The sequence below is a fragment of the Peromyscus maniculatus genome, chromosome 7, assembly GCF_049852395.1.
Source record: "Peromyscus maniculatus bairdii isolate BWxNUB_F1_BW_parent chromosome 7, HU_Pman_BW_mat_3.1, whole genome shotgun sequence".
Classification (NCBI taxonomy): domain Eukaryota; kingdom Metazoa; phylum Chordata; class Mammalia; order Rodentia; family Cricetidae; genus Peromyscus; species Peromyscus maniculatus.
The window spans coordinates 58094793-58119553 of NC_134858.1; the positions used below are offsets into that span (position 1 = coordinate 58094793).

At 46.5% G+C, this 24761-nt stretch overlaps 1 protein-coding gene across 2 annotated transcripts in view; it reads left to right on the forward strand.

Moving 5' to 3' along the window:
- Nucleotides 1–24761, forward strand: part of Uaca (uveal autoantigen with coiled-coil domains and ankyrin repeats) — a 93269-nt gene that overhangs the window by 23514 nt on the left and 44994 nt on the right. The gene's annotated exons all lie outside the window — the stretch shown is intronic.

The window sequence follows — 24761 nt, forward strand, 5'->3', positions numbered from 1 at the left end:
TGTGGTTGCTTCTGATTGTTGAGAATTGAGGATGCTCCTTAAGAGGACCATGTTTAGGGAAGGGATGCTGTTGTCCTCTGAAGAGGGGAACCCTATCTGGGTCTGGAGAGGGCAGCTCCTCCAGGGGAGATCCCCAACAGTTTAAGAAAACATTTTACAAGGCTGGAGAGACGGCTCAGCTGTGTGGAGCTCTCATTGCTCTCGCAGAGGACCTGGGTTCCATTCCCAGCACCCACATGTGGCTCGCAGGCTATCCATAACCCTAGTTCCAGCAGGTGCTCCATCTGTGCCAGGCACACACGTGATGCACATATGTGCAGGCAAAAAATAAATACATCTAAACATTTATAAAAAGAAAAGACAACATTCGACAGTGTGCAGAATTAACTGCGGAGTCAAGGGAGAAGCGGGGCCAGGGAAATCGGTTAGCCATTAATAGAGTCCGGGGCGCAGAAACCGGAAGACAATACGAGCTGTTGCCATCCTCACTGCCAGTTGATAATATGGTGGTTTTATTCTAGGCTATTTTTAAAATGTTCATTTGCATATTTCCATATATTTTTCACTTGAAGTTATGAAGATAGTTGAGATGGTGATTAAAAATAATATACACAAGTTTATTTAAAAACTCGTAACTCCCATCATTGGTGTGAAGTATAAGGAGCAGCAAGCAACTCTCCAGTTTAAGGACATTATATGCTAATATGAATACACGTAACACTGCTTCCCGAGTCTGCCAGGACGCTGAGCCCTAGTGGCTTTCTAGCTATGGATCTACTGGTTCACAGTGGTAACAATATAAAATACACAACTGTCTAGAATTCAGATTTGTTTATTATTAAATGCTTTCCTTAAACTTGAAGTAAAGAAAAAAAGTCTAGGCATGGTAGCTCACACCTATAATCACCCAGAGGCAGAGGCAGGAAGATCTTTCTGAGTTGGAGGACAGCCTGGTTTATGTTGCGAGTTCCAGGCCAGCCATGGCTACATTAGTGAGACCCAGCCTTGTGTGTATGTATATGCATATATATTATAAAACACTGAGTAGAAAAAAACTAACTTGGTGGATATGGAAGCCATCCATACCTCTTGGCGTGTTATTAGTCAACATGAGAGCCGTTGAGCTAAAACTCTCGTTACACAGAGCATCCAGTGCCCCACAGTCAGCCGAGATCATGACACTGTCGTCATCAGACAAGAGGTTACAAACGTCAGCACTTACGTACTGGAATCGTGATATTCATATCAGTATAGGTAACCGCAATCTCATACTAAAATAACAAGGATATTGAGCTTTAGGCTTCATAACTTTTCAGGTGCAGAAAATAATTTGAAAGTAGGTTGACGTCCTTGGCATTCTCTGCTCCTCTTTGTACAAATTATTTTATCTAATTATCTAGTAAAATATAGAAGAGTTTGGTAGGAGCAAGAAGCTGGCCAGGATACTGAACCCCTTTTTACTTTATACCGAACTCAAGCTCTTCAGTCTGAGCTGCGGATTCCCAGTCAGGATGTTAGTCACTCTCCACCACTGTGTCCTCAAGCAGGAAAAGGGAGATTTCAGTGTGACCCGGTGGACTGTGTTCTCTTGCTCATCTCTGACAAGTATGAGGAAGTGTGTGCTGCTAGCTCCGAGCTGCCTGAGGGGGACAGTGCGTTACCCAGCACCCATCTTCCTGTCCGCTAGACTCACGGTCTCTTCCTGTCACCCAGCACTCCTGGGCCTGGCCATCTAGCCTGGGCTGGCCTTGCGCTAGTGACGGTTGTGCCTCAGTCTCCCAAGTGATGCTGTCACAGGTGTGTGCCGTCGTCATGCCTGTGCCGAGCTAAACTCGGAAAGTTTGTGGTTTGGATAGACAGGGTGAGGGTGTTCATGTAAGAGTGGACACACGTGGCCTCAAGTTGAGCCGGGAGCGTGACAGGCTGGTGACAGTCCTATGGGGCCTCTTCCCAGCCGCCCAGCCTCAGCTCTCTGGCCACCCTCTAGCTCAGCGCCACGGTGACTCCTGCCATTTGCTTTCTGCAAGATTTCCTGGGTGGCTCTTTGTGTCTAAGATGAACTGAATAGTTACTTATTCCTTCCTAGTTAAGAAGCCTGGGCAGAGCAGTGCTCACTGTAGAAAGTGGAAAACCCAGCGAATCTAAGGAAAACGGACCTCTTGTCCCACACCTGAAGCTGTGACCTGGATGTTGCATTATTTTATGGAGTGTTTATATGTTAAAACTGAGGCCCTAACTGCCCTTCCAGTGTGCTCTGTGATCTTGTTCCTAGTCCAGATGAAGAGGAAGCTGCAAGGAAAATATTGGAGAAACTACTTAGCGAATCTATAGTTTTAAGATCTGAATTTTAGAGCGATTTGCTTGTATGATAAAAGAACAGCAGAGAATCTGCTTCTAAGCTGTTGAAAAAACCAGTTCTGCTTGTAGTTTTCAGTTTTCTCTGCTTCTCATACAGTGAAAAGGTTTTAATCATGTTTTATTAGGTGACACCCAGCGATCGCCCGGAGAAGGCCTTTTGCCACCCTAATAAATTCACCTTAGTTTTGTTTAATCGGAGACCCAATCCTGGCTGGGTTTTGCCGATGCATTAAACTTCATCCTATTACAATCTAATGAGAACTGAATACCTGGCCGGTGGGTGGTACTTCCGTCTAGAGGCAGTGAGAATCAGAACCATGGCAGTAAGTGAAGGTCAAGTCTGTAAAATATGACCCTGGGTGGGGAGTGTGGTCTCTCCTCCATCGTCCTTTCTCTCTCTCTCTACATGGCTGGTACCAGAGTCCCTGAAAATTGTCCTGAATGTCTCTCTCTTCTCAACCAGGTGATTCACTGTGTGCCTGCTTTTGGTCTTCATTTCCTGGTTAAATGATAATTCAGGAAGTCCACTGTCAGGTCAGAGTCCATCCATCTACATGGAGGCCGCTGACTTAGCTCTGTCACAGAGGTCCTTGTTCAGGTTGGAGGACAGTGTGAAAGGTGATGGATTTCCTCCTGTGAAGTGGCTGGCCGCCTGCTCACAGCCTCAGCAGCGTGTGCTCCCCTGAGATGATGATTTAAAGGACTCTGCATTCTTATATTACTGACTCCTGCCCTGTCTTCAGGATCCAGGGAGGTCTAGTTAGAGGAATCAGTGCTAAGATTAAATTATCTGTTTTTCCATGGGAGGGGCCTGCACATTTACCACAGGCCAGTTCTTATGGCTGGATAAGATGATTCCCTAGGGCAGCCCAATTCTATCAATAATGAATATGAGCTATATTGAAAAATCTAATGTCCTTTCATATAACAAGGGAAATTCCTTAGATATTCTACACATCACTGTGCAGGAAACATAATTACTGTTTTGAAGTCATTAAATTTGCTAAAAAATCCATCAGATAAAAGTATGTTATCCTAGCAACACTTTAATGTAAGAGACGTGTGAGGAATCTTGTAGATTTTTTAAATTGAGGATTTTAGGTCTCCTTTCTCAAACACATTTTTTTTTTGCATGTGCATGTGTGTATGGTATGAATGCATGTGTCTGCGTACATGTGCATGTGTGGGGTACACATGCCTGTGTATGCATGTGGAGGACCAAGTTCACATGGGTATCTTCTTTGATCACTCCCTGTGGTGGTATTGTGTTCCCCAAAATATTGTGCATGCTAATAAACTTATCTGGGGTCAGAGACACAACAGCCACAATATGAAACATAGAAGTTAGGCAACGGTAGCACACGCCTTTAATCCTAGCATTCCAGAGGCAGAAATCCATGTGTTCAAGGATACAGCCAAGCATGGTGACTCACGCCTTTAATCCCAGAAAAAAAAAAAAACAAAAAAAACCACGAGCCTTTAATCCCAGGGAGTAATGGTAGAAAGGAAAGATATATAAGGCGTGAGGACCAGAAGCTAGAAGCATTTGGCTGGTTAAGCTTTTAGGTTTTGAGCAGCACAGTTCAGCTGAGAGCCACTCAGATATGAGGACACAGAGGCTTCCAGTCTGAGGAAACAAGATCAGCTGAGAAGTTGGCCAGGTGAGGTTAGCTGTGGCTTGTTCTGTCTCTCTAATCTTCCAGTGTTCACTCCAATAACTAGCCTCAGGTTTGATTTTATTAATAAGAACTTTTAAGATTCATGCTACAACTCCCACTCTATTTACTGAGTCAGGGTCTCTCCATGAACCTGGAAGTTACCAGTGCTAGTCAGCTTCTGCGGGAGGCAAAGCCCTTTCTGCCTCCTGAGTGCTGGGATTACAGGTAGAAGCCGTGCCTCTTGGGTTTTTCACTTGGGTTCTGAGGATTCGAACTCTGGTCCTCATAGCAAGGGCTTTTATCCGCTGAGCCATCTCCCTGCCTCAGAAGTCATGGTTTAAACAAGCAGAAGAAAAGTTATTATTTGGAGCCACACTCAATTATCTGCTTGGGAATGTTTACTGTATAGAGAAAATGTTAAACATACAGGAATCACACTTGGCAGCCCTGTGGCCTCCGTTTAGTGCGGGCCTAGTATCTTCCATGATGCTCTGAGGCAGAGCATTCAATTCAGAGAAGCCTTTAGCACTGACTCCCTGCAGAGCAGTGAACCTGAGGGAGCGCTTCAGACTGCTACAAAGCACTGTTCTCAGCCGGATAGTTATCATAAGAAGCACACTACGTGCACCTCTCAGAAAGATAATCCACTGTTCTTGGCTGGATATTTATCATAAGAAGCACACTACGTGCACCTCTCAGAAAGAAAATCTAGTGCTGTTAAAGGGTGTGTGTTTAGATTTCTCTGCTCTTAAAGACTCTTCTCTGCAGGATGTAACTTTTTCTCGTGAGTGTATGGGCCAACTGTACTTCAGCCTGAGTGCTATTTTCTCCCAGCCTTCATGGATGCTGGCTAGCCTGAGAAGAAATGCAAAGCATAACATTTGGAAGAGCAGAACATTTCTCTGAGGGAATCAGGTTTAGAAAGAATTCTCTAAGTTCAGCACTTGTAGATTTCAGTTTATTCAGCAATTCAACGAATATTTCAATTCCTAATATAGGTTGACAAGTGCTAGGTTCTGGGGCCTCTCGAGGGTGGTGAGCAGAACGTGTTGCTTTGTAGACGGACAGTGGGGAAGATGGAATCCCACACAGGGCATGTGAATATGAGGCTTCAGCTCTGTGGGACAAGCCTCTCTGAGAGATGCTCCACACTATGTAACAGGGAGGCCAGGCCTCAGTCTGTAAAGCCACAGAAATGTGCCTGAGAGGATGAGGGGAGGTCTGCAGTGAGCTAGAGATGCACCACAGACAGAAGGGAGCTCTGTGCTCAGGGATTTGGGGGGGGGGGGGGAACAGCGCTTTGGAAATCTCACTGTGAAAGAGACCATGGGCTACAGGGCTGGCTCAGTGGTTAGGAACACTGGCTGCTCTTGCAGAGGACCTGAGTTTGGTTCCCAGCACCCACATGGTGGATCACAACTGTCTGTACCTAGAGTTCCAGGGGATCTGATGCCTTTTCTGGTCTCTGAAAGTACTGCATAAACACACACACACACACACACACACACACACACACACACATCTCCCCACCACACACACACAGATATTTGAGGTGGGGAGGGAGATTGCAGGGTTGGAGGATACCCAGCTTTAAGCTCATACTTCAGAGGTCAACTGGGCCAAACCATAAAGCTGCACCAAGGTCTTGGGAAGAGTTTTGGGCTTGATAGCTGTGTGAGGCCTGCGAATCTATACTCAAGAACTCCGTCTACTTGGACATGGGGTCCGGGCCTAATGAGTTTCTCGGGGTGCTGGTAATGATCCCCTATTCCATCCAGTTTGCATTTTCCCCATGTCACGTGGGAGCAGCTGAAGTACAGATATATTCACTCCAGTTCTAACTAATGAGGTGTCTGGGGTTAGCTTCATTTTACAGAGGAGGACACTGGCACCCTGAGGATTCAGTGATTTGACCAAGGTCGGTAACAGTGGCTGAGCTGGGAACTTGGTCCAGGTATTCATACTGCCAAATTTGTGTTGGAAAATAAGAATATTCACTCAAAAAGTATCTATTTCACGTGGCCTGGCTAAGTTATGCACCTGGGTAATTCATGCAGATGTCCTTTAGTAACAGTAACTAGTCTTTTCTTGGTTGGGTCATTTTGATTTCCCACTAAAGGAGAAAAGTTTCTCTTAGTGGCCACCAGAGGGAGATAGAGAGATTGCTATTTTAATAAAAGCTTTGAATTTTTCCAAGTAGGGAATATTTATCTATCAGCAATTCTGTTGAAGTCATATTAAGAATAATTACTTAAGTGAAATAGGTCCCATTTTGAGTTAAAGGTTTAATGTGTATCTAGATATTGAAAAGTCTGGAAAGATTGGTAACAAAAATATAACATTAATATGACCTTTAAAAATATTTACTTTTAATTATGTGTATGTGTCTATGTGCATGTAAGCGTGGTGCTCCAAGAAGTCAGAGGCATCAGGCCCCTCTGGGGCTAGAACTTCAGGCAGTTGTGAGTTGCCTGATGTGGGTGCTGGGACCTGAACTTGGGACCTCTGTAATAGCTTACACATTCTTAATCGCTGAGACATCTCTCCAGCCCCTGATAGTGTGCATTTCCTGACAATGTCCCCTCTCCCTTTTCTTGCCCTTCACCATCTGATTTGGAATATAGATTAGTACTTGCTTTTGTCCCCCACTGTGAACATACTCCTGTATAACAAAATAACCCTTATGTGTAGTTTAGGAAGGGAGTTTGAAGGCTTCCAAATAAGTTATGGTGTATTTAAAATGCCTGAAATGCATCACCCATTATTTTGATTTCTTTTTTTTTTTTTTTTTTTTTTTTTTGGTTTTTTTTTCGAGACAGGGTTTCTCTGTGTAGCTTTGCGCCTTTCCTGGAACTCACTTGGTAGACCAGGCTGGCCTCGAACTCACAAAGATCCGCCTGCCTCTGCCTCCCGAGTGCTGGGATTAAAGGCGTGCGCCACCACCGCCCGGCCATTATTTTGATTTCTATTAATTTACCTCAAAAAATTTTTTTTCATTTTGGGAAGTTATACTGAGGATGACACTTATGTGAATCTCACTTATGTGAAAGCCTGAATTACTGTGTCATAAACTTCAGATTTATTGAGTAGAGGACAAAGATACATTGTTTTAGATTCTTGGCTGTTGCATCTGTAAGAACAATCAGAGTATTTAAAGAAATCTGTGATGGCGCTGCAGAGATGACTCCAGGTTAAGAGCACTGGCTGCTCTTCCAGAGGTCCTGAGTTCAACTCCCAGCAACCACGTGGTGGCTCACAACCATCTACAGTGGGATCTGATGCTCTCTTCTGTAATAAAGGGGTGATACAGATAGAGCGCTCATACATAAAATAAATCTACCTTTAAAAAAAAAATCTGTGATGAATAATACGTTTATTCAACAGAATTCAGCCTTAGAGTTGAGTTTTAGGTATAAACATTCTCCTGTATCTATCATTATTACACGTGATAATGGCCATAAATACAAGTAACAACTTTGTGTGTGTGTCCATGGTATGCATGTGTGTATGCCTGGGTGTGGGGGCACGTGTGTGCATGGAGAGGCTAAAGGTTGACTTGGGTGTCTTCCCCAGTTCCTCTTCATTTACTGAGGCAAGGTCTTATACCAGCACTTTCCCATCAGCTAGCCTGGCTAGCCGGTTTGCCCTGGATCTGTAGTCTCTGGGCGGGCCACTGACCCACCTGACTGGGTCCTCACGCTTGTGTGGCAAGCGCTTTATCCACTGAGCCATCTCTCTAGCCCCCACTTTTATGGACCCATTAGTAAATCTTTACCCTTTTTTTTGACAGTATGACATAGGAAAAAGGAGCTTCAGGGATAGCCCTGGGTTGGAGTTTTTACTGGCTGTCACTTGGTAACTGTGCAGGGCTGACCCTTACTGAGCTCCTGTGACCGTCTTTAATGTGTGGAATGAAGCTGCTAATAAAACTGTCTTGGTTAGAGTTGAGAACTATGTGGATGCTGCCTCGGTAAACACTGATGGTCTTAGTTTCCTTTCCTGCCTCTGTGATAAAATACTGACTAAAGCAACTTGCAGGAGAAGAGGTTTATTTTTACTCACAGTTCAAGGATGCTGCCCTTCGTGGTGGGAAAGTCACGGAAGGCATCAGGAGCTGGAAGTACCTGGTCATGTTACGTCCGTAGTCAGAAGAGAGTGAAGAATGCTTGCATGCTAGTGCTCAGCCCACTTTCTCCATCCTTACACAGTCTAGGATCCCCTGCCCAGGGGAATGGTGCCACCCACAGTGGGCAAGTCTTCTCACCTCAATTAACATAATCAAGATGTTCCCCAACAGGCATGCCCAGAGGCCAGTCTCCCAACCTTGATGACTGACACTAACCATCCAGGCAATCATGGGCTAATTTTGATGAGGGCCTCACTTCCAGCAGCCAGTCAGACTGATTTACCATTTAAAGAATCTACATTTACCAAGTCTCCCCTTTTCCCTTCATCTATTTCGGTGCTAATTGACTTTGCTGCAGAAACCAGTAACCCCAAATCCTGGGGAGTTATCACCATATTCTGGCTCATGTAGGCTTTGGCTGCTGTGTGGAATGGCTAAGACCCTGTGGTGGTTTGCATAAGAATGGCCACCATAATGCTTAGGGAGTGGCATTATTTGAAAGGACTAGGAGGTGTGGCCTTGTTGGAGGAATTGTGTCACTGGGGATGAGCTTTGAAGGTGTAAAGGGCACAAGCCAGGCCCAGGGTCTCCCTCTTCTTGCTCCCTGTGGATCTGGATGTGGAATCTCAATATCTCCAGCACCTTGTCTACATTTGTGCTGCCATGTCCTGCCATGATGATAATGGACTAAACCTCTGAAACTGCAAGCGACCTCCAATTAAATGTTTTCTTTTATGAGAGTTGCTGTGGTCATGGTGTCTCCTCACAGCAATAGAACGTTGAATACGACAGACCCCAACTGAAGAAGCAGCCACTATGACGACCCGCCATTTGCATGGTTTGAGCAGAACTCTGGGCTGGGTGAAACTTGGCATCCCTCCTGGTGGGTGTGGAGAAAGCCCACCCCCAAGAAGCAGGGAGCTTTGAGGTTAGACATCAGCAGTGGGAGTGTGTAAGGCTCTCCTAATCAACAGCAGGCTGTGTAAGCCTCTTCCAGTGATGGGGTCAGTAGTGGACTGTAGTTACTATTCTCTCTCTGGATCACAGATATTAGCATTCTTCCTCTCTGCATTCAAAATACATCTATTCCTTCCTACAGGAAAACCCTTCATGGCTTTCTGTCATGAATCTTGACATCTAAACCTCACTAACATTTTTATATACTGGCGCTGGAGAGATGAAGCACGCTGCTCTTTCAGAGGGCTAGAGTTCAGTTTCTGCCACCTGTGTCCAATGACTCACAAACACCCCAACTCCGAATCCTCAGTGTCAGACACCCTCTTCTGGCCTCTAAGGGTATTGCACCAACACATGCCCATACCCACTCCTAGGCATAGACATAACACACAGATGCACAAATTAAAAACTCTTCACAAGATATGTTGTGGATAGATTTAGATTTTCTGGAGCCAGAAAACAGGGGACTGAAAGACCTGGTACAGACTGCTCCCAGTCTCTTCCAACATGCCCTGATGGAAGCCAGGCGGTGGTGGCACATACCTTTAATTCCCAGCACTTGGGAGGCAGAGGCAGACTGATCTCTGTGAGTTCGAGGCCAGCCTGGTCTACACAGCGATTTCCAGGACATCCAAGGATGTCCTACATCCTTGCTACACGGAGAAACCCTGTCTTGAAAAAGAAAACAAACAAAAAAGAGAAAGAAAAGAAAGAAAGAAAAGGGAAAAAGAAAGGGCAGATGGGCAGCACTTGGCAGCCCAGTCCCCTGTGGTTCTGGAGTCATGGCGGGCGTAGGCCACAGTGCTCTTTATCCTGCACCGGCAGTACCCCTTGATTGTCCCAGGATGGCTTCGTGAGTGTTTTGTTTAGGGCTGTCGTCCTTGTCCACACCAGAGGATCGGGGGTCTGTCCTTCCTGGCTGGGCAGTGAAGTAAGGTTTGGGCAGCTTTCTCAGGCTGCCTCCTACTGGGGAAGTCAGAGACCCCTGGAAGAGTAGCACCCTGTACCCCTCCAGCTAGCGTTGTTTAGGGGCTACCTGTTGTCTTTTACTTAGCTGGTTGCAGCCATATCTATGTGCCAGAAGCTACCCCTTCCAGTATCAGAGCAGACATTTTTCTTTCTAACTTTTTTATTTATTTATTTATTTTTATTTTATATGCATTGGTGTTTTGCCTGCATGTATGTCTGTGTGAGGGTGTCAGATCCCCTGGAACTGGAGTTATAGACAGTTGTGAGCTGCCATGTGGGTGCTGGGAATTGAACCCGGGTCCTCTGGAAGAGCTCCTTTGGAAGAGTGCTCCTAACCACTGAGCCATCCCTCCAGCCTTCATTTTTCTTTCTTTCTTTTTAAAGTTTTCTCTTTAAATATTTGTTTTATTACATTTATTTGGTTGTTTATTGATTGATTGATTGATTGATGTGTGGTCAAAGGACAACCTGCAGGAGTTAGTTCTCTCCTGCCATGCAGATCCCAGGGATTGAACTCAGGTCCTCAGGTACAGTGGCAAATGGGCTCCACCTGCCGAGCCTGCTCAAGGCACTGAGATATCGGACATTCTTAGATTCTCCTACCTGCACAAGTCCTTCTCTGAGCCGCTTTGTTCCACTGAAAGGGTATATCGGAGCAGCGTCGATTCAGAGATCTTCGTGTGCTCTGTGGGTCTGATTTGGTCTCAGCCTCGAGTTTGTGTTACCTGGCTTTCCTGTGGAGGTGGGTAATAGATCCCCTCGAAGTGGTGGCACATGGATGCATTCGATCCAAGCTAATAATCTAAATGCTGAAGACAATGCATTGGGTACCTAAAACAGGGAAGCAAACTGTGATCTACTGCCTACTTAATATCCAACCTGTTAGTGGAGCACAGGAAGTAATGTACTGTGTTAGTTACTGTGAGAAAGCACCATGGCCAAGGCAACGTAGAGGAGAAAAGCCTGTTTGGGCTTGTGGTTCCAGAGGGCTGAGAGTCCACTGTGGCAGAGCAGAGGTGTAGCTACAAGCAGCAGGCACGGTGGCAGGAGCAGGAAGCTGAGAGCTCCCATGATGAAGCTGCAAGTCCAAAGCAGAAGGAGGGAACTGGAAATGGCCCGAGGGTTTCATCTCCAAGCCCACCTCCAGCGTGGTACTCCTCCAGCAAGGCTGCACCACCTACACCTCCCAAACAGGGCCGTAACTGGGGGACCCTAGACTACGGGGGACAGTCAATGGCTGCACATCTGTCTGTGGCTGTTTTCACTCTACAGTGACAGGGTAGAGAAGCTGCAGCAGAGAATGTGTTGTCAATCGTAAAACATTACCCAGCCTTTCACCAAGAAAGTTTGCCCGTCTGTGAAGGTCTGACACAGAGCAGGTAAGAATTACCTGTGTACCCTTGGGAAAGAGGGAGAAGTATTTTTTTTTCTACAGTTTTATCAGCGTAATATATTATTGCAAAGAACTGTTGAAATGTGTCTGTTTTTCTTCTTTTAAGATAGTGAAAAGGGTTGGGTGTGGGCTGCAGAGATGGCTTGGTGGTCAGGAGCAGGTGCTGCTGTCACCGAGGACCTGAGCTTGGTGCCCAGCATCCATGTTGTGGTGCCCATAGTCGCCTGTAACCCCATCCCCAGGAGACCTGATGCCCTCTTCTAGCCTCCGCAGGAATCTTCAACAGCTGCTTTGTTTGCTACTGCGTCTGGAGGTCATTGTTTCGTTGGGATTCTGTTACCTGGTTGCTGTGGTGGGCTGTCCAGATCTCTCTTGCGGCTACAGTAGTGGAGAGGGACCAGGAGGACTAGATGACCTAGCATGGCAGCACTGATGTTTCTGACACTTGGAAGTGCTTGCTTGGCTGGGTGGCCACTTGGCTGGGTGGCCACATGGCTGGGTGGCCATGTGGCTGGGCTCCTTTTCTTTCATGGTCTCTCATCCTCAAGGGGCCCTCCTGTCCAGTGAAGGTAGTCTGGTGGTAGTCTAAGATGGCTGCAGTGGCAGCCGCAGGTCTCTGAGGCCTGACCTCAAAGTCCCACAGGTTACTTCTGCTGCAGTCTGTTGGTCAAGTAAAACAAGTTCCCAGGCCAGCTCACACTCAGTGGATGAGGAAGTGTGTGCCTGACCCTGGGAAGGAGTGGGGAAGTCATTCAACGGGATTAGCTTACTCGAGTGGGAGGAAGCAGTTGTGTGTCATGATCCACCACTGTAAACATCTCATTTCCTAGGGGAAAAGAAAAGTAATAGAACCCAAACCAAGGGACTTGTTTCCAAGTTTAGTGGTTGTGTGTGCACTCAGAAGTATTTCTCCGACAACTTTGAAGAAGAGAGCTCTTGTAGACACTGTACTTTTAAGATATGTATAAATATGGCAACAGGCCATGTACTTTAATTTTCTTATGTATTTTTGTGAATGTGTATATATGTGCATGTATAACCATGTGTGTACATGTGTGTCCACCTGCATGTGCAAATGAGGTGGACATCAAGGTGCTGCCTTCAGTTACTTCTCCTCCTTATTTTATTTTAGTGGTTTGAGTTCTTGGAACTGTATTTGTATTTCATTGCTCTTTCTTTGCAAACTGTACCAAAAAATAGCATGTGAAAGGCTTAGACATGGTGTTTCCTAAAACTGGGCAGTATTGGACACTGGCAAACGTGTGTTAAAACGATCCAGGTATCGTTGTTGTCTGGCATGTGTCTGTCAGGGCAGAGGGGTTCAAAGCCCCTCCTGGTTTTTACCTCTATATTTAAAAAAGTTACTCATAGTATTTAGGTGTTTCAGAAACTCTAGTTTGAATGCATTTTCTAAAAATATCCATAAGTTTTCTCTTTTAGTTATCAATTGCTGAACATTTAAAAGGGACTGAGTAAAGTCTGACCAGCCCAAAGCTCTGGCTGTGCACCACAGTCTCTTCTGTTTAAGATGCGTGAGCCTGTTTGCCTGGGATTGGGTGCGTTTTCTTTTGGAGAGGTGAAATGAGGAAACAGACAGACACTTATTTGACCTGGAGCGGTGCTGTGCTGGCTAATTTTATGTCAGCTTCACACAAGCTGGGGTCATCAGAAAACGGGGAGTGTCAACTGAGAAAATGCCTCCAGACGTCTCAGCTGTAGGCAAATCTGTAGGGCATTTTCTTGATTGGTGATTGATTTGGGAGGGCCCCGCCCATAGTGGGTGGTACCTCCTCTGGGCTGGTGGCCCTGGGTTCTACAAGCAAGCAGGCTGAGCAAGCCATGGGAGCCAACCAGTAAGCAGCACTCCTCCATGGCCTCTGCATCGGTTCCTGCCCTGTTTGAGTTCCTGTCCTGCCTTCCTTCAGTGATGAATAGTGGTGTGGAAGCAGAAGCCAAATAAACCTCTTCTCCCCAAGTTGTTTTGGTCATGGTGTTTTCTCACAGCAGCAGGAACCCTACCTAAAACAGGCACCTTCCAGTCTCCATTGCTCCCCCTCCCATCCCTTTGTTTTGACCCCAGGGCCTCACACACCTAATTAAGTGCTCTACCACTAAGCTATGTCTCCAGCCCTCTTTCTCCTTTTGTTTTGGAGGATAGTCTAAGTGGCCCTGGGTAGCCTACGCTGGCCTTGAACTTGTGGTCTTCCTGGCACAGCCTCCAAGGAGCTATGGTTACAGACCTGTGCACCAGTCTGGCTGCTCTATATTTTTAATGAACTTTTTCGGAGGCCCAGACAGTGCTAATAAAGGAGCACATGCCTGCCTGAGGGAGGGCTGGACAGTCTGGTATTTAAGCGGTAGCCTAGAATAGACTGGAGCTGGGAGGCCAGGAACTCTTGGCGGAGCTTTGTTCCCTCCGGTTCTAGTTCCTCACAAAAGTTTTCTTGCAGATTTCATGGCCACTTGAGATCCCCCAAAAAGTCAAACTTGTTATATAAATCATTTTTATCTTTGACAGTTTTGTCTGTAATTCTATGTACATGTGCAAATGTGGGTAGATGCACATGCACATGCACATGTGTGTGCACACATGCATGCACATTTATTCTTGTGTGTGTGGAGGCCAGAGATTGATGTTGAATGTCTTCCACAGTTGCCCTCTGTGCAGGCCAGTTTTATGTCAACTTATCAGAGAAGAGGGACCCACCATTGAGAAAATGTCTCCATAATATTATTGGCTGGTAGGCCAATCTGTGGGGTATTGTCTTGATTGATTATTGATGTGGGAGGGCCTGTCCCACAGTGGGTGGTGCCATCCCTGGGCAAGTGGTCCTAGATACTGTTAGAAAGCAGGCTGAGCAAGCCACAAGGAACAAGCCAGTAAGCAGCACCCCTACCTGGTCTCTGCAATGAGTTCCTCCCCTGTTTGAATTCCTATATTAACTTTCCTCAGTGATGGACTATGATGTGAAACTCTAAGCTAAAACAAACCCTTTCTCAAGTTGCTTTTGGTCACAGCAATAGAAATCCCAACTAAGATGCTGTCCACCTCATTCTTGGAGGCAGGGTCTCTTGCTGAAGCTGGAGCCCGATAATTGGGCTGAGTGGGCTTTGCTGCCTTCCCCGGGGTTTGACCTGGGTGCTGGGACCCCGGGTGACAGGTGTGCTGCCTTCCCCGGGGTTTGACCTGGGTGCTGGGATCTGAAGGAAGATCCTCACGATTGCACACACGCCCTTTCCCCGCTGAGCCATGTCCCAGCCTGTCCTTGACGGTAGTCAGTAAAGTGGGTTGAAATCTCCCAGGGCCTCCATCAGAAAGAAGACAGATTATGCTCGCCCTTCCCTCTGTTTGCTCCAGTGAGACCTAATGGCATGCTTCCTGGGCATGCAGTGGTGGGCGGGATAGCAAGAGGTATGGGCATCAGGTAGGTGAGTAGGACACGGAAGTAATCCTGGAGAGGAGTCGGGCTGAGGCACAGAAGCTGGCTGTACAGCGTTTGTTTTCTTAGCTCGTTCCTTTCTCTTCCTCTCTGTGATGGTAGCTGTATGGTGGCTGTTATGTAACAAGGGGACTAAATGACCTCTGGACTCAGTGGAACCCAGGAAATGTCTCTAACCACCGCCAGCCCAGCGAGCTGTAGAGCAGGTCTTGATGTGCAGCCTAATCCGTGAGGAATGTCCGAGCCTGTGAGCTTTGCTCTCTGGCTGCTTGGTTCTGAGGAGGGGTGGAACCTGCCTCGGGTTTTATTAACGAGACGTGCTGTAATAACAGGGTACGGTTGAAGCCTGTGGTGCTGCGGCGTTTCAGTTAGACACTTGGAATTTCCTAAACTCACCATTGTTTAGCGTGCTCATGTATTTTTCCACTGGAGAAGATTTTATTTAGTTATTGCTATAGTCCCTCCCCCATCAAAGGCTTTTATCTTGAGACTGTGAGCTGCTGGTTTTAATTAAAAATATTTATTTGTTTATAGACAGGGTCTTACTGTGTAGTTCGAGGGGGCCCAGAACTCAGAGATTTGCCTGCTTCTGCCTCCTGAGTGCTGGAATTAAAGGTGTGCGCCTGGCTGTCACGTTTGTTTGTTTGCATGGTGGGGGAGGGGGGCTGATGTCCCATGGTGCCTGTGGAGGACAAGGACAGCTTGCAGGAGCTGTTTCTCCTTTTCCACCATTGGGTCCTGGGGAGACAACTTGAGTTGTCGGGCTTGGCGATCTCCACCTGTTGAACCATCTCACTGGCCCAAACTGCTGGGTTTTTCTTTTTCTTTTTTTTTTTTTTTTAAGTATAGTTGAAAATTTTGTTTGTATTTTTAGGTTTAAGTGAGTGACGTAGATTATGATATCTGGTGGTTTCTAGTAATTACCTGGGCTTATAAACATTTCGAGTGGTTAGTCAATATAAAACCTTGAACGTGTAAAGAACTTTGGTGTGATTATGTGTGAGTAGTGCATGTGCATATGGGTATATGAGTATATGCACGTGTGTGTATATGTGTGTGTGTGACATATGTGCATGTGGTGTGTGTGTGTGTGTGTGTGTGTGTGTGTGTGTGTGTGTGTGTGATGTATGCACTGAACCTGGAGCTAGTCTAGCAACCTGCAGCTCACCTGTCTTCAGCCCCACAGTGTTAAAGTTATGGGCATATGAGGCCATGCCTATCTTTTATGTGGTGCTGGGGATTCAAATTCATGTCCTTATGCCCTCAATATTACCTGCTAAGCTCCCTCCTCAGCAAGAGGATGAAACGCCTTTAAAGGTGATTCCAGCATGTCCACAAGAGTCTCCTGAAGGCAGTCACCCCAGTCTCTGAGCAAGTTCCTTTGGAAAAGTGTCTGTGCTAGAGTTAGGAACCCACATTTTTTTATCTGGGGGCGTCTGTCTCCCCTGGAATCCCATCAGCTTTCTTTGGAATATAGCAGGCTCCTTTCCGAAGTGGTCCCTTGTCTGGTTCCCATCACTCAGAGGTCGCTCTCTGCTCTCCTGCAGGCCTCAGAGCCACCCTTCCTGATTGCCAGCCTTGACTCCTCCCAGCTCACTCACCCCATCTTCCCCAGCTTCCTTGACAACGCCTCATTGCCCTGGCTCACCCTTTGTCCTTCTCCATTAGAGCATCTCGTTCTAATTGGAGGGAGATTTGGGCTTAGCATTCCCAGGGCCATCCCTTATGAACATATTTCAAACAGTACGTATTATTATTATTTTTGAGACAGGTTCTCATTGTGTTGCCTGGCTAGCCTGAAACTCACTATGTAGACCAGCTTGGCCTCAAGCTCACCAAAGTGCTGGGCTTATCAAAGGCATGTGCCCACACAAGGCTGAAATTTATAAGGGATATTTGTATTTCTACATCAGGATTTTTTTTTTTTTTCATTTGCTCAGAGAAATGGAAACAGCTTAGCTAGTAGAAAGAATACAGGCCAAGAAGTCCTAAAGGTTTCTAAGTGTTCTGTAGCCTTAGAGCAGATGGGATCCTCTGGGGAGGACAGAGGGACTGAAGGATGGTCGACAGTCTCCATAGAAACTGGAAAGGACAGAGTTAGGAGAGCTTCCTGGAGGGTACACCCAGGAGATGAGCCTGCCCTTGCACCTCCTTATTCTGGTTATTTATCCATACTTTATAGTATGGATATATATGGCAGTTCTATAGTAAATGAGTTGGTGTATCCAGAGGGTGAGCGCTCTGGGCTGCTCTGGCAGATTGACCAAGTAGAGGAGAGGATTATGGGAACTTGGTTGGTAGTCAGCCTGTCAGGAACACAGGCCGTAACCTGGGGATGGCAATTGGCATGTCTTAGCCTGTTTTTCCGTGGCTATAGCAGAATACCTGAGACACGATGATTTACTAAAGAAGAGAAATTTCTTTTGCCTCGGTTCTAGAGGCTGGGGAGTTCAAGAACATGGGGTCAGGATCTGTCACCTCTGGGGAGGGCATCCTAACCCGGAAGAAGGGCAATCGTACGGGCCCTGCATCCTCACCTCTCTACACCTTGCTCTACTGGTAACTAACCCAGTCCTTCAAGAAAAGCTTAGTCCCTGTCAGCAAGAAATCACCAGCCACACTGACGACCAAATTCAGCGTGAACAGTTAAGCCTGTTTAAATCACAGTGTCTGAGATGTGGGGGCCGCTGGGCTCCCAACCTGGAAGGGCGGGAACTACCGCCAAGTTAGAGGTCAGCTATGGGACACCCGGTGTCATCTGCTTGGCCTGTGGGAAACTCGGCATGCATCTGGTCATAGAGGTGTTCTGTGGGGTTGAGAGCCGTGGAGGTTAGCTTAGCAGTCTCACAGAATGTGGCTTTAAAGAGAGGGAGGGCCCCTTGTTTTAGTCTGATTGGTAAAAGGGATCCTTTCACCGAAATTACCACCTGTGAGTGTGCATGAGGGTGCCGGGGCATGCGTGGGGGGCGGGGCAGAGAGAGGACAGCTTAGAGGAGTCACTGGGGAGCCAACCCGGATTGTCAGCCTCGGCAGGCTGTCCCTTCACTAGCCCAGCCCTCTCATTGGCCCCCATTTGTCTGTATTTTAAGACTTCCTGTTTCTTTACATCTATAACTTTTTTCTTAGGACTTTCTATCCTAAATACTGAGTGAATTCATACCCAATGTGGAATTGGCACTGATTGAAAAACAACAACAACTTGATTAGCCCTTAAAGCAAAAACAAAGTGTTTAATAATGGCCATTTCTGATGATGGACATGCTAGTTGGCTCCCTTTCTTTGTGACAAATACCTGAGGCTGTCAACCTATCAATCATGTGTCCTGTAATTTGACTTATTCAACACTCTTTACCTAGAGACAGTACCAGATCCCGAGGCTGAGACAATGGACTTAGGCATCTGGGCTCAGGTTTGGAGTTTTGTGCTCATCGTGGCTGGCCCCCGTCACTTTCAGCTTGGTGACAGGCAGGTATTGTATCAGCAGCAGTGAGTGACACTCATCTTAGTGCACCCGGGAATGAGAGGGGTGTGGGGGAGGAGGAAGAGGATGGGGACTATCAGAGCCTTCACAGAGGCCGCCCTCAGGGACCCATTTCCTCCATTTACCTGCCTGACGTGTCCACTACCTCCAGAAAGCCCAGGATATATCCATTAATGGACAAATCATTTTAAATCATGAGACCAAGAGCCCTTGGGATCCAGTCACCTCTCAAAGGCCCCACTTCAAGGACTACTGTGCTGCGGCTTCAACACATGAACCTTTGGGGACATTTCAGAACCAAACCGTAGTTGGAGATTATGAGTAATCAATGTTTTCATTTGTAAACATAAGTATAATCTAGGTTTTCTGTACTGAACATGCCTTTCTTTCTTCCTTCCTTCCTTCTTTCCTTCCTTCCTTCCTTCCTTCCTTCCTTCCTTCCTTTCTTTCTTTCTTTTTTTTTTTTTTTTTTTTGAAACAGGGTCTCACTGTGTAGCTCTGATTGTCCTGGAACTCACTATATACACCAGGCTGGTTTTGAACCCACAGAGATCTATCTGCCTGCCTCTGCCTTTAAAGGCAAGCACTACCACACCCGGCCAAACATACATTACTTAATTTTAGTTTTTAATTTCATATCATTTCTGAAAAAGTTACGAATTTGCAGTTGGTAAGAATGAGGTGCCCATGTTAAGACCTGGGAGCCATTTACTTTGTGTTGGCTTAGCACTTGTGTTAGTTACCTCTCTGCTGCTGTAACAAAGCACCAGGACCTAAGGTGACTTGTGGAGGAAGGGTTAGTGGGCTTCCAGCTCCAGAGGGAAAGTCCATATGGGCAGGGGAAGCATGGCAGAGGCAGCTGGAGCAGGAAGCTGAGGACCACACTCCCATCCATCCACACAGAGAGGGCTGAGAATGTGAAGTGGAAGTGGGGTGAGGCTATACATTCTAGCAGCCTTCCCCCTGGGGCTTGCTTCCTCCATCGCAGGATCCCATTCTAAATGATCCATGACCTCCCCAAACAGCGCTGCCAGCTGGGGACCAAGGGTTCAAATGCCCGAGCCTCTGGGGGACATTTCTCATCCATCCATCACCTAGTGAAATAGCTGTTTTGTGTTCGGATGCTGTATTTATTCTTTAGAAACAGCTGTAATTTGACTTTACCATAGGTATTTTGGATAGCTGCATTTGGAGTTGATTATCTCCTTTTCAGACCAGTGTAGTAACTAACCATGGAACGGTCTTTGCTGGAGATGGCTCATTTGGGAACACTCTTGCCTTACAAGCCCAAGGACCCGAGTTTAACTCCAGAGCCCATGAGAAAGTTCTGAGTGGTGTGGCATAGACCTGTAATCCCAACACTAGAGAGTTGGCAAGAGGAAGGTTCCTGAGATTCCCTGGCCAGCCAGTCTAGGGGGTAGATAGTGTTCCTGAGGATGACCTGGAGGCTGTCCTCTAGCTTCCAGACACAAGTATACACATGGACCTGCATACATGCGGACACACACACAAACACATATGTACATACACCTAAAATTTAAAAAAAGAAATGCATTTGTTATCCTTTTGGTTAACGCTGATGCTTCTCAATAAAGTTGGATTGCTTGCTTTCAGAAGTGCCTTAGGGTTTGTATTGTGATAAAGACCACAACCAAAAGCAACTTGGGGAGGAAAGTGTTTATATCAGTTTACAGTTCACATCACAGTCCATCTCTGTGTCTTGTGTCCTGTCATTAAATCCACACAGCCTGTGACTAGTGGTTTCTAATCCCCTGCAGCACAGTGGTGCCATCTTGGCACCCAAGTGTCTTCATTAGGATGACTGTTGCTATGGTGAAACACCATGACCAAAAGCAACTTGGGAAGGAAAGGGTCCATGTTTCACTCACCACTCCAGATAACAACAGCTCATCATCAAAAGCAGGCAGGGCAGGAGCTCAAGCAGGGCAGGAACCTGGGGGCAGAACCTGGAGACGGGAGCTGGTGCAGAGGCCATGGAGGGGCGCTGCTTACTGGCTTGCTCCTCATGGCTTGCTCAGCCTGCTTTCTTACAGAACCCAGGGCTCCGAGAGCAGAGAGGTGGCACCACCGGCCGTGAGCTGAGCCCTCCCACGTCAATCCTCAACCGAGAAAACACACCACAGGCTTGCTTACAGGCCAGTCTAGTGGAGCATTTTCTCAATTGATGTTACTTCCTCCAAAACGACTCTGTTTGGTGTCAAGTTGACCTAAAACTAGTCAGCACAAGAAGGCTTGCATTTGCTCCTGCAGGGCTTGCCTTGAGTATCTGACTGCCACTTGCCGAGATACTCAGGTGTTCATAGCAGGGACTTCCTAAAGGACTGCAGGGGAAGGTGGGCTGCTGCTGCTGCTGCTGGTGACACAGTAGAGGACCTCCCTGAGAACTGGTGATGCACTTAAGATCTTCTCCATCAAGTGTGCGGAACCATGTGTGAGCAGTGCGGGAATGTCAGAGGTGGACAGGCCGACTCAGCAGGAATCCCCCACCCCCACTCCCACCCCCCCCAACCTGGGCTGAGCTTAAACAGCTGCCATCAGCTGATGGCCACCCACACCCACCTTGGTGTTTTAAAAACGTATGTTTGTATTAATCATTTTAGTGGTATCTAATCACATTTAGTTTGGATATTATTGCTGGGCTGAAAATCCTAGCATAATATGAAGTCATTCCACTATAAACCATAGCATAGAATCATGCCATTGTTAAGTGTCCAGTTCAGTGTTGGGTGTGTTCACAGTGTCCAGCAGCCGATCTGCAGAACTTCCTCAGCATACAGGACTGACGTGGGAACTCCATCTTCATCAGTCAGTTCCCTCCCCTGCTGCTGGCTCTGACACCTGACAACCCCCATTCATTTTTGTTTGTTTGTTTGTTTCTGTGAATTTAACTACTTTAGATTCCTATGAAGGTGGCCTTATACAGTGTGTGTGTGTGTGTGAGAGGGAGAGACGGAGAGGGAGAGGGAGAGGAGAGAGAGAGAGGTGGCAGGAACAAAGGGGAGAGAGAGACTGAGAGAAAGGAAGGAGGAGGAGGAGACCAACTTATTTTACTTAGCACAGGGTTCCCATGGGATATGATTGCCTTCATTATTGAGAACTGCATAGTATTCCATTGTTTCATTCATCAAGGATCGTCCGAGTTGCTTCTGCTCCCGGCTGTTGGGAGGGATGCTGCAGAGGGCACGGGCATTCTTTTGAATGGATGCCCAGGAGTAGAGCAGGCTCATGCTCTCTAACATCGTCTTTTCTTTCTTCTGATAGTTGTTACTCTAATGAGCATAAGATCGTGTCTTAACAAACACTGTTGGGGAAACTGGTTATCTATCTAGAAAAGAATGAAGCTAGCCTCTTATATTACACAAAGTTGAAAAAAAAAAACAAAACCAAACAAAACCAGCTGCCTTCACATGCTTACAGACCTAGACACAGGCCTTACTACTGTAGAACCAGAAGAAACACAGGAGAAGCCTTCACAATGGTGGACAAACTATCCCAAAGAGTCACCTCCGATGTAAACACTTCCAAAGCCCAGCTGAAGAAGCGGTCAGCCCAGTGAGAAGGCAGGATACTTGTTAATTATCTCCCTGGTGAAGGGCAGTATGTAGAAGATCAATGTTTTTTTTATTTTGCATGTGGGTGCATGCCACAGTGCGCATGTGGAGGTCAGAGGACAACTTGCAGGAATCTGTTCTTTCTTCCCCCACGTGGGTCCTGGGATGGAACTGAGGCTTCTCTGCTGAGCCCTCTTGTCAGCCCAATAGTCTCTTTAATTGTGGGAGGCTGTCAAGGCTTACCAAATAGTTTTTCTACATTAGTTGAGATGCTGTCCTCTGTCCGGGTCACTTGGTGTGTGATGCTGATTGATTTTCATGTCATGAACCCTTCTTGAAGTTTAGTGATGAATTCTGTCAGTATTTCATTATAGTACTTAATTTTTCAAAAATGCCAATTTGGTTCACACTGATTATTTTGATTGTGTTCAAAGCATGTAATAGACATCTTATTATATCTGAACATGATATAATATGTAGTTTTTAAAAATAGGGCTTGAAAATTATACACTAACATTATTACAACCTTAAGTATCCAGTCAATAGTCACACTGCTAAAAAAATTTATTTGCTCAAGGACTAATGTTCACTGCTGGTGTGTTTGGATATTAAGATTCCGCCATGTCCCTTTTAATCTATCCACTTCCATGTTTCTTGCTTGCTGTATTTTTTTTTTTTAGATTTTATTTTATGTGTATGAGTGTTTTGCTTGTATATATACATGTGTACCATGTGTGTACAGTGCCCATGGAGGCCAGAAGAGGGTATCAGATCCCCTAGAACTGGAGCTCCAGTTGTGAGCTGCCACATGGGTGCTGGGAATTGAACACAGGTCCTCTGTAAGAGCAACGAGTGCTTTCAACTACTGAACCATCTCTCCAGCCCTTTATTGCTGTTTTTTAAGAAGCCATGATTTCCCCTTTCTTTTTCTTTTTGTTAATTTTTATTTCTGTATACCACATGATACATCTATGGTTTATTATAGTCCACTTTCTCCTTGTATTTCATGTGAAAGATTAGTTCCAAAGGTTTGGATAGCTTTTTATTTTTAAATTTCTGCTTCAGCTACCTCAAAGGTGGTACGCTTGTCCACCTTTGTGTGATGTCAGCTAATCACTAAGGATCCTGGCCCAGAGACATTGACGAGTAAAGATTGAGAAGTAAAGTTTCTTTTCTGTCCACAGTACTCTTAGACAGATCATCTTAAGGGCTCAGTTGGGAGAGTGTTTGCCTGGTGTGCAGGGAGCCCTGAGTTAGACTCTCAGTACCCCACAAGGTGTGGCAGCACACACTTACAGCTCCAGTACTAGGTAGGTAGAGGCAGGAAGGTCAGAGGTTTTAAGTCATCTATGCTCTATAGAGTTCCAGGCTAGCCTGGGCTATGTGAGACCCTCTCTCCCAAGAACAGAACAAACAAAACCAGATCAGCTTTGTCAATGTGTTGGCTGCCCTGGGGTGATGACGACGTAGGAAAGAAGGAAGAAACTCTTGAATTTTTTTCTTTTGACTTTTTTGTTCATTTTGAAAAGACTTTTCTTGTGTTTAGTGTAACTGACCAATCCCTTTCACTTTGGCTGTCACCATCCTCCAGTCTCGCGCCGAGCTTTTCCAGTGCATCCAGCCTTTGGTTTTGTACAGGCTTTTCTACTGAAGTCTTTGCTTGTAGTCAGGGACCTGAGGCTCAGATGTAAACTGCTCCCCTGGTGCACACAGCAGGGGGTAGCAAGCCGGGCTCTGAGCTCAGGTTTTTCTAAACCTGAGGCTCCTTCTTAAACTATTGCTGATAATGCTTCTGGGAGGCCCAGCGAGCCTGCCAAGCCAGAAAGGCAGACACAAGGTGTATGGCCCAGGAACTGAGGACCCGAAGAATCTTGTTGAGTGAAGGACCCACTGGCAACCAGCTGAGCCACCCACAGCTTCCTGCTGCTTCAGGGCAGTACAGATCCTGCCTAGTTAATGGGGAGTGTGGGAGAGAGAGGACTTGGACTGGAATTCTTCCCACCCTGGATAGGAACCCAGGGGCTCCCGGATTACTTATTTAAAAGTCAGTTTCATGCCTTCAAGACAGGGAACAAAGACTTCTGCTGTGTAGTAGAATTGGAGAGGCCATGGGGGAGGTGGACAGGTGGATGTAGGGTATCATGACAGGGATGCCTGCAGTTTGAAGAAGGGTCCCACGAACCAGCTAGAGGGGTGGGTGGAGTGATGGGAGCGTACTCAGATACGGGGGTCTGTGAGGTCTCTGGGGTCAGGACATGTTGAGAGTCACCTGAGTAGAAGCTAGGGAATACCCTAGCAGATCCAGGAGCTGCAGAGTCAGGGCTCTACCCTGGTTTTTAGGGAGCCACTGTGAAGAGGGTGTGAACAGGGCTGGGACGGTGGTGTCTGGGCCAGCCATCTGCATGAGGGCACACAGCCCATCTCCCGAGCTGAGGGCCCCTTATGTGACTCTGGGGAGTCCTTCCAGCCTTCCCTCTTCTTTTATTTTTTTCTGCCTTTGCTGACCTATTTATTTCGAGAAAGAATGTGCTTTTTTTGTTACCCCACAGGCAGGATCTGGGTTCTAGCCCAGATCCCCCCTGAAAGAGTGACTAGGCTGGGTGGAATCTCTGGGGCCATGTGATGGATGCCTTGGTATCTCATGCGGTCTGGGAGGAAAACACCTCATTGTTTTCAAAAGAATTCATCAGGGTGTGTGTGACCATATATGCTTTATAATTAGAATCTGGGCCTCATGGTTTACATTGTAACCAGAGGGAACCGGTTCTTTGTTAGAGTTCTTACAGCATTTTCAATAGGCAGTGTGA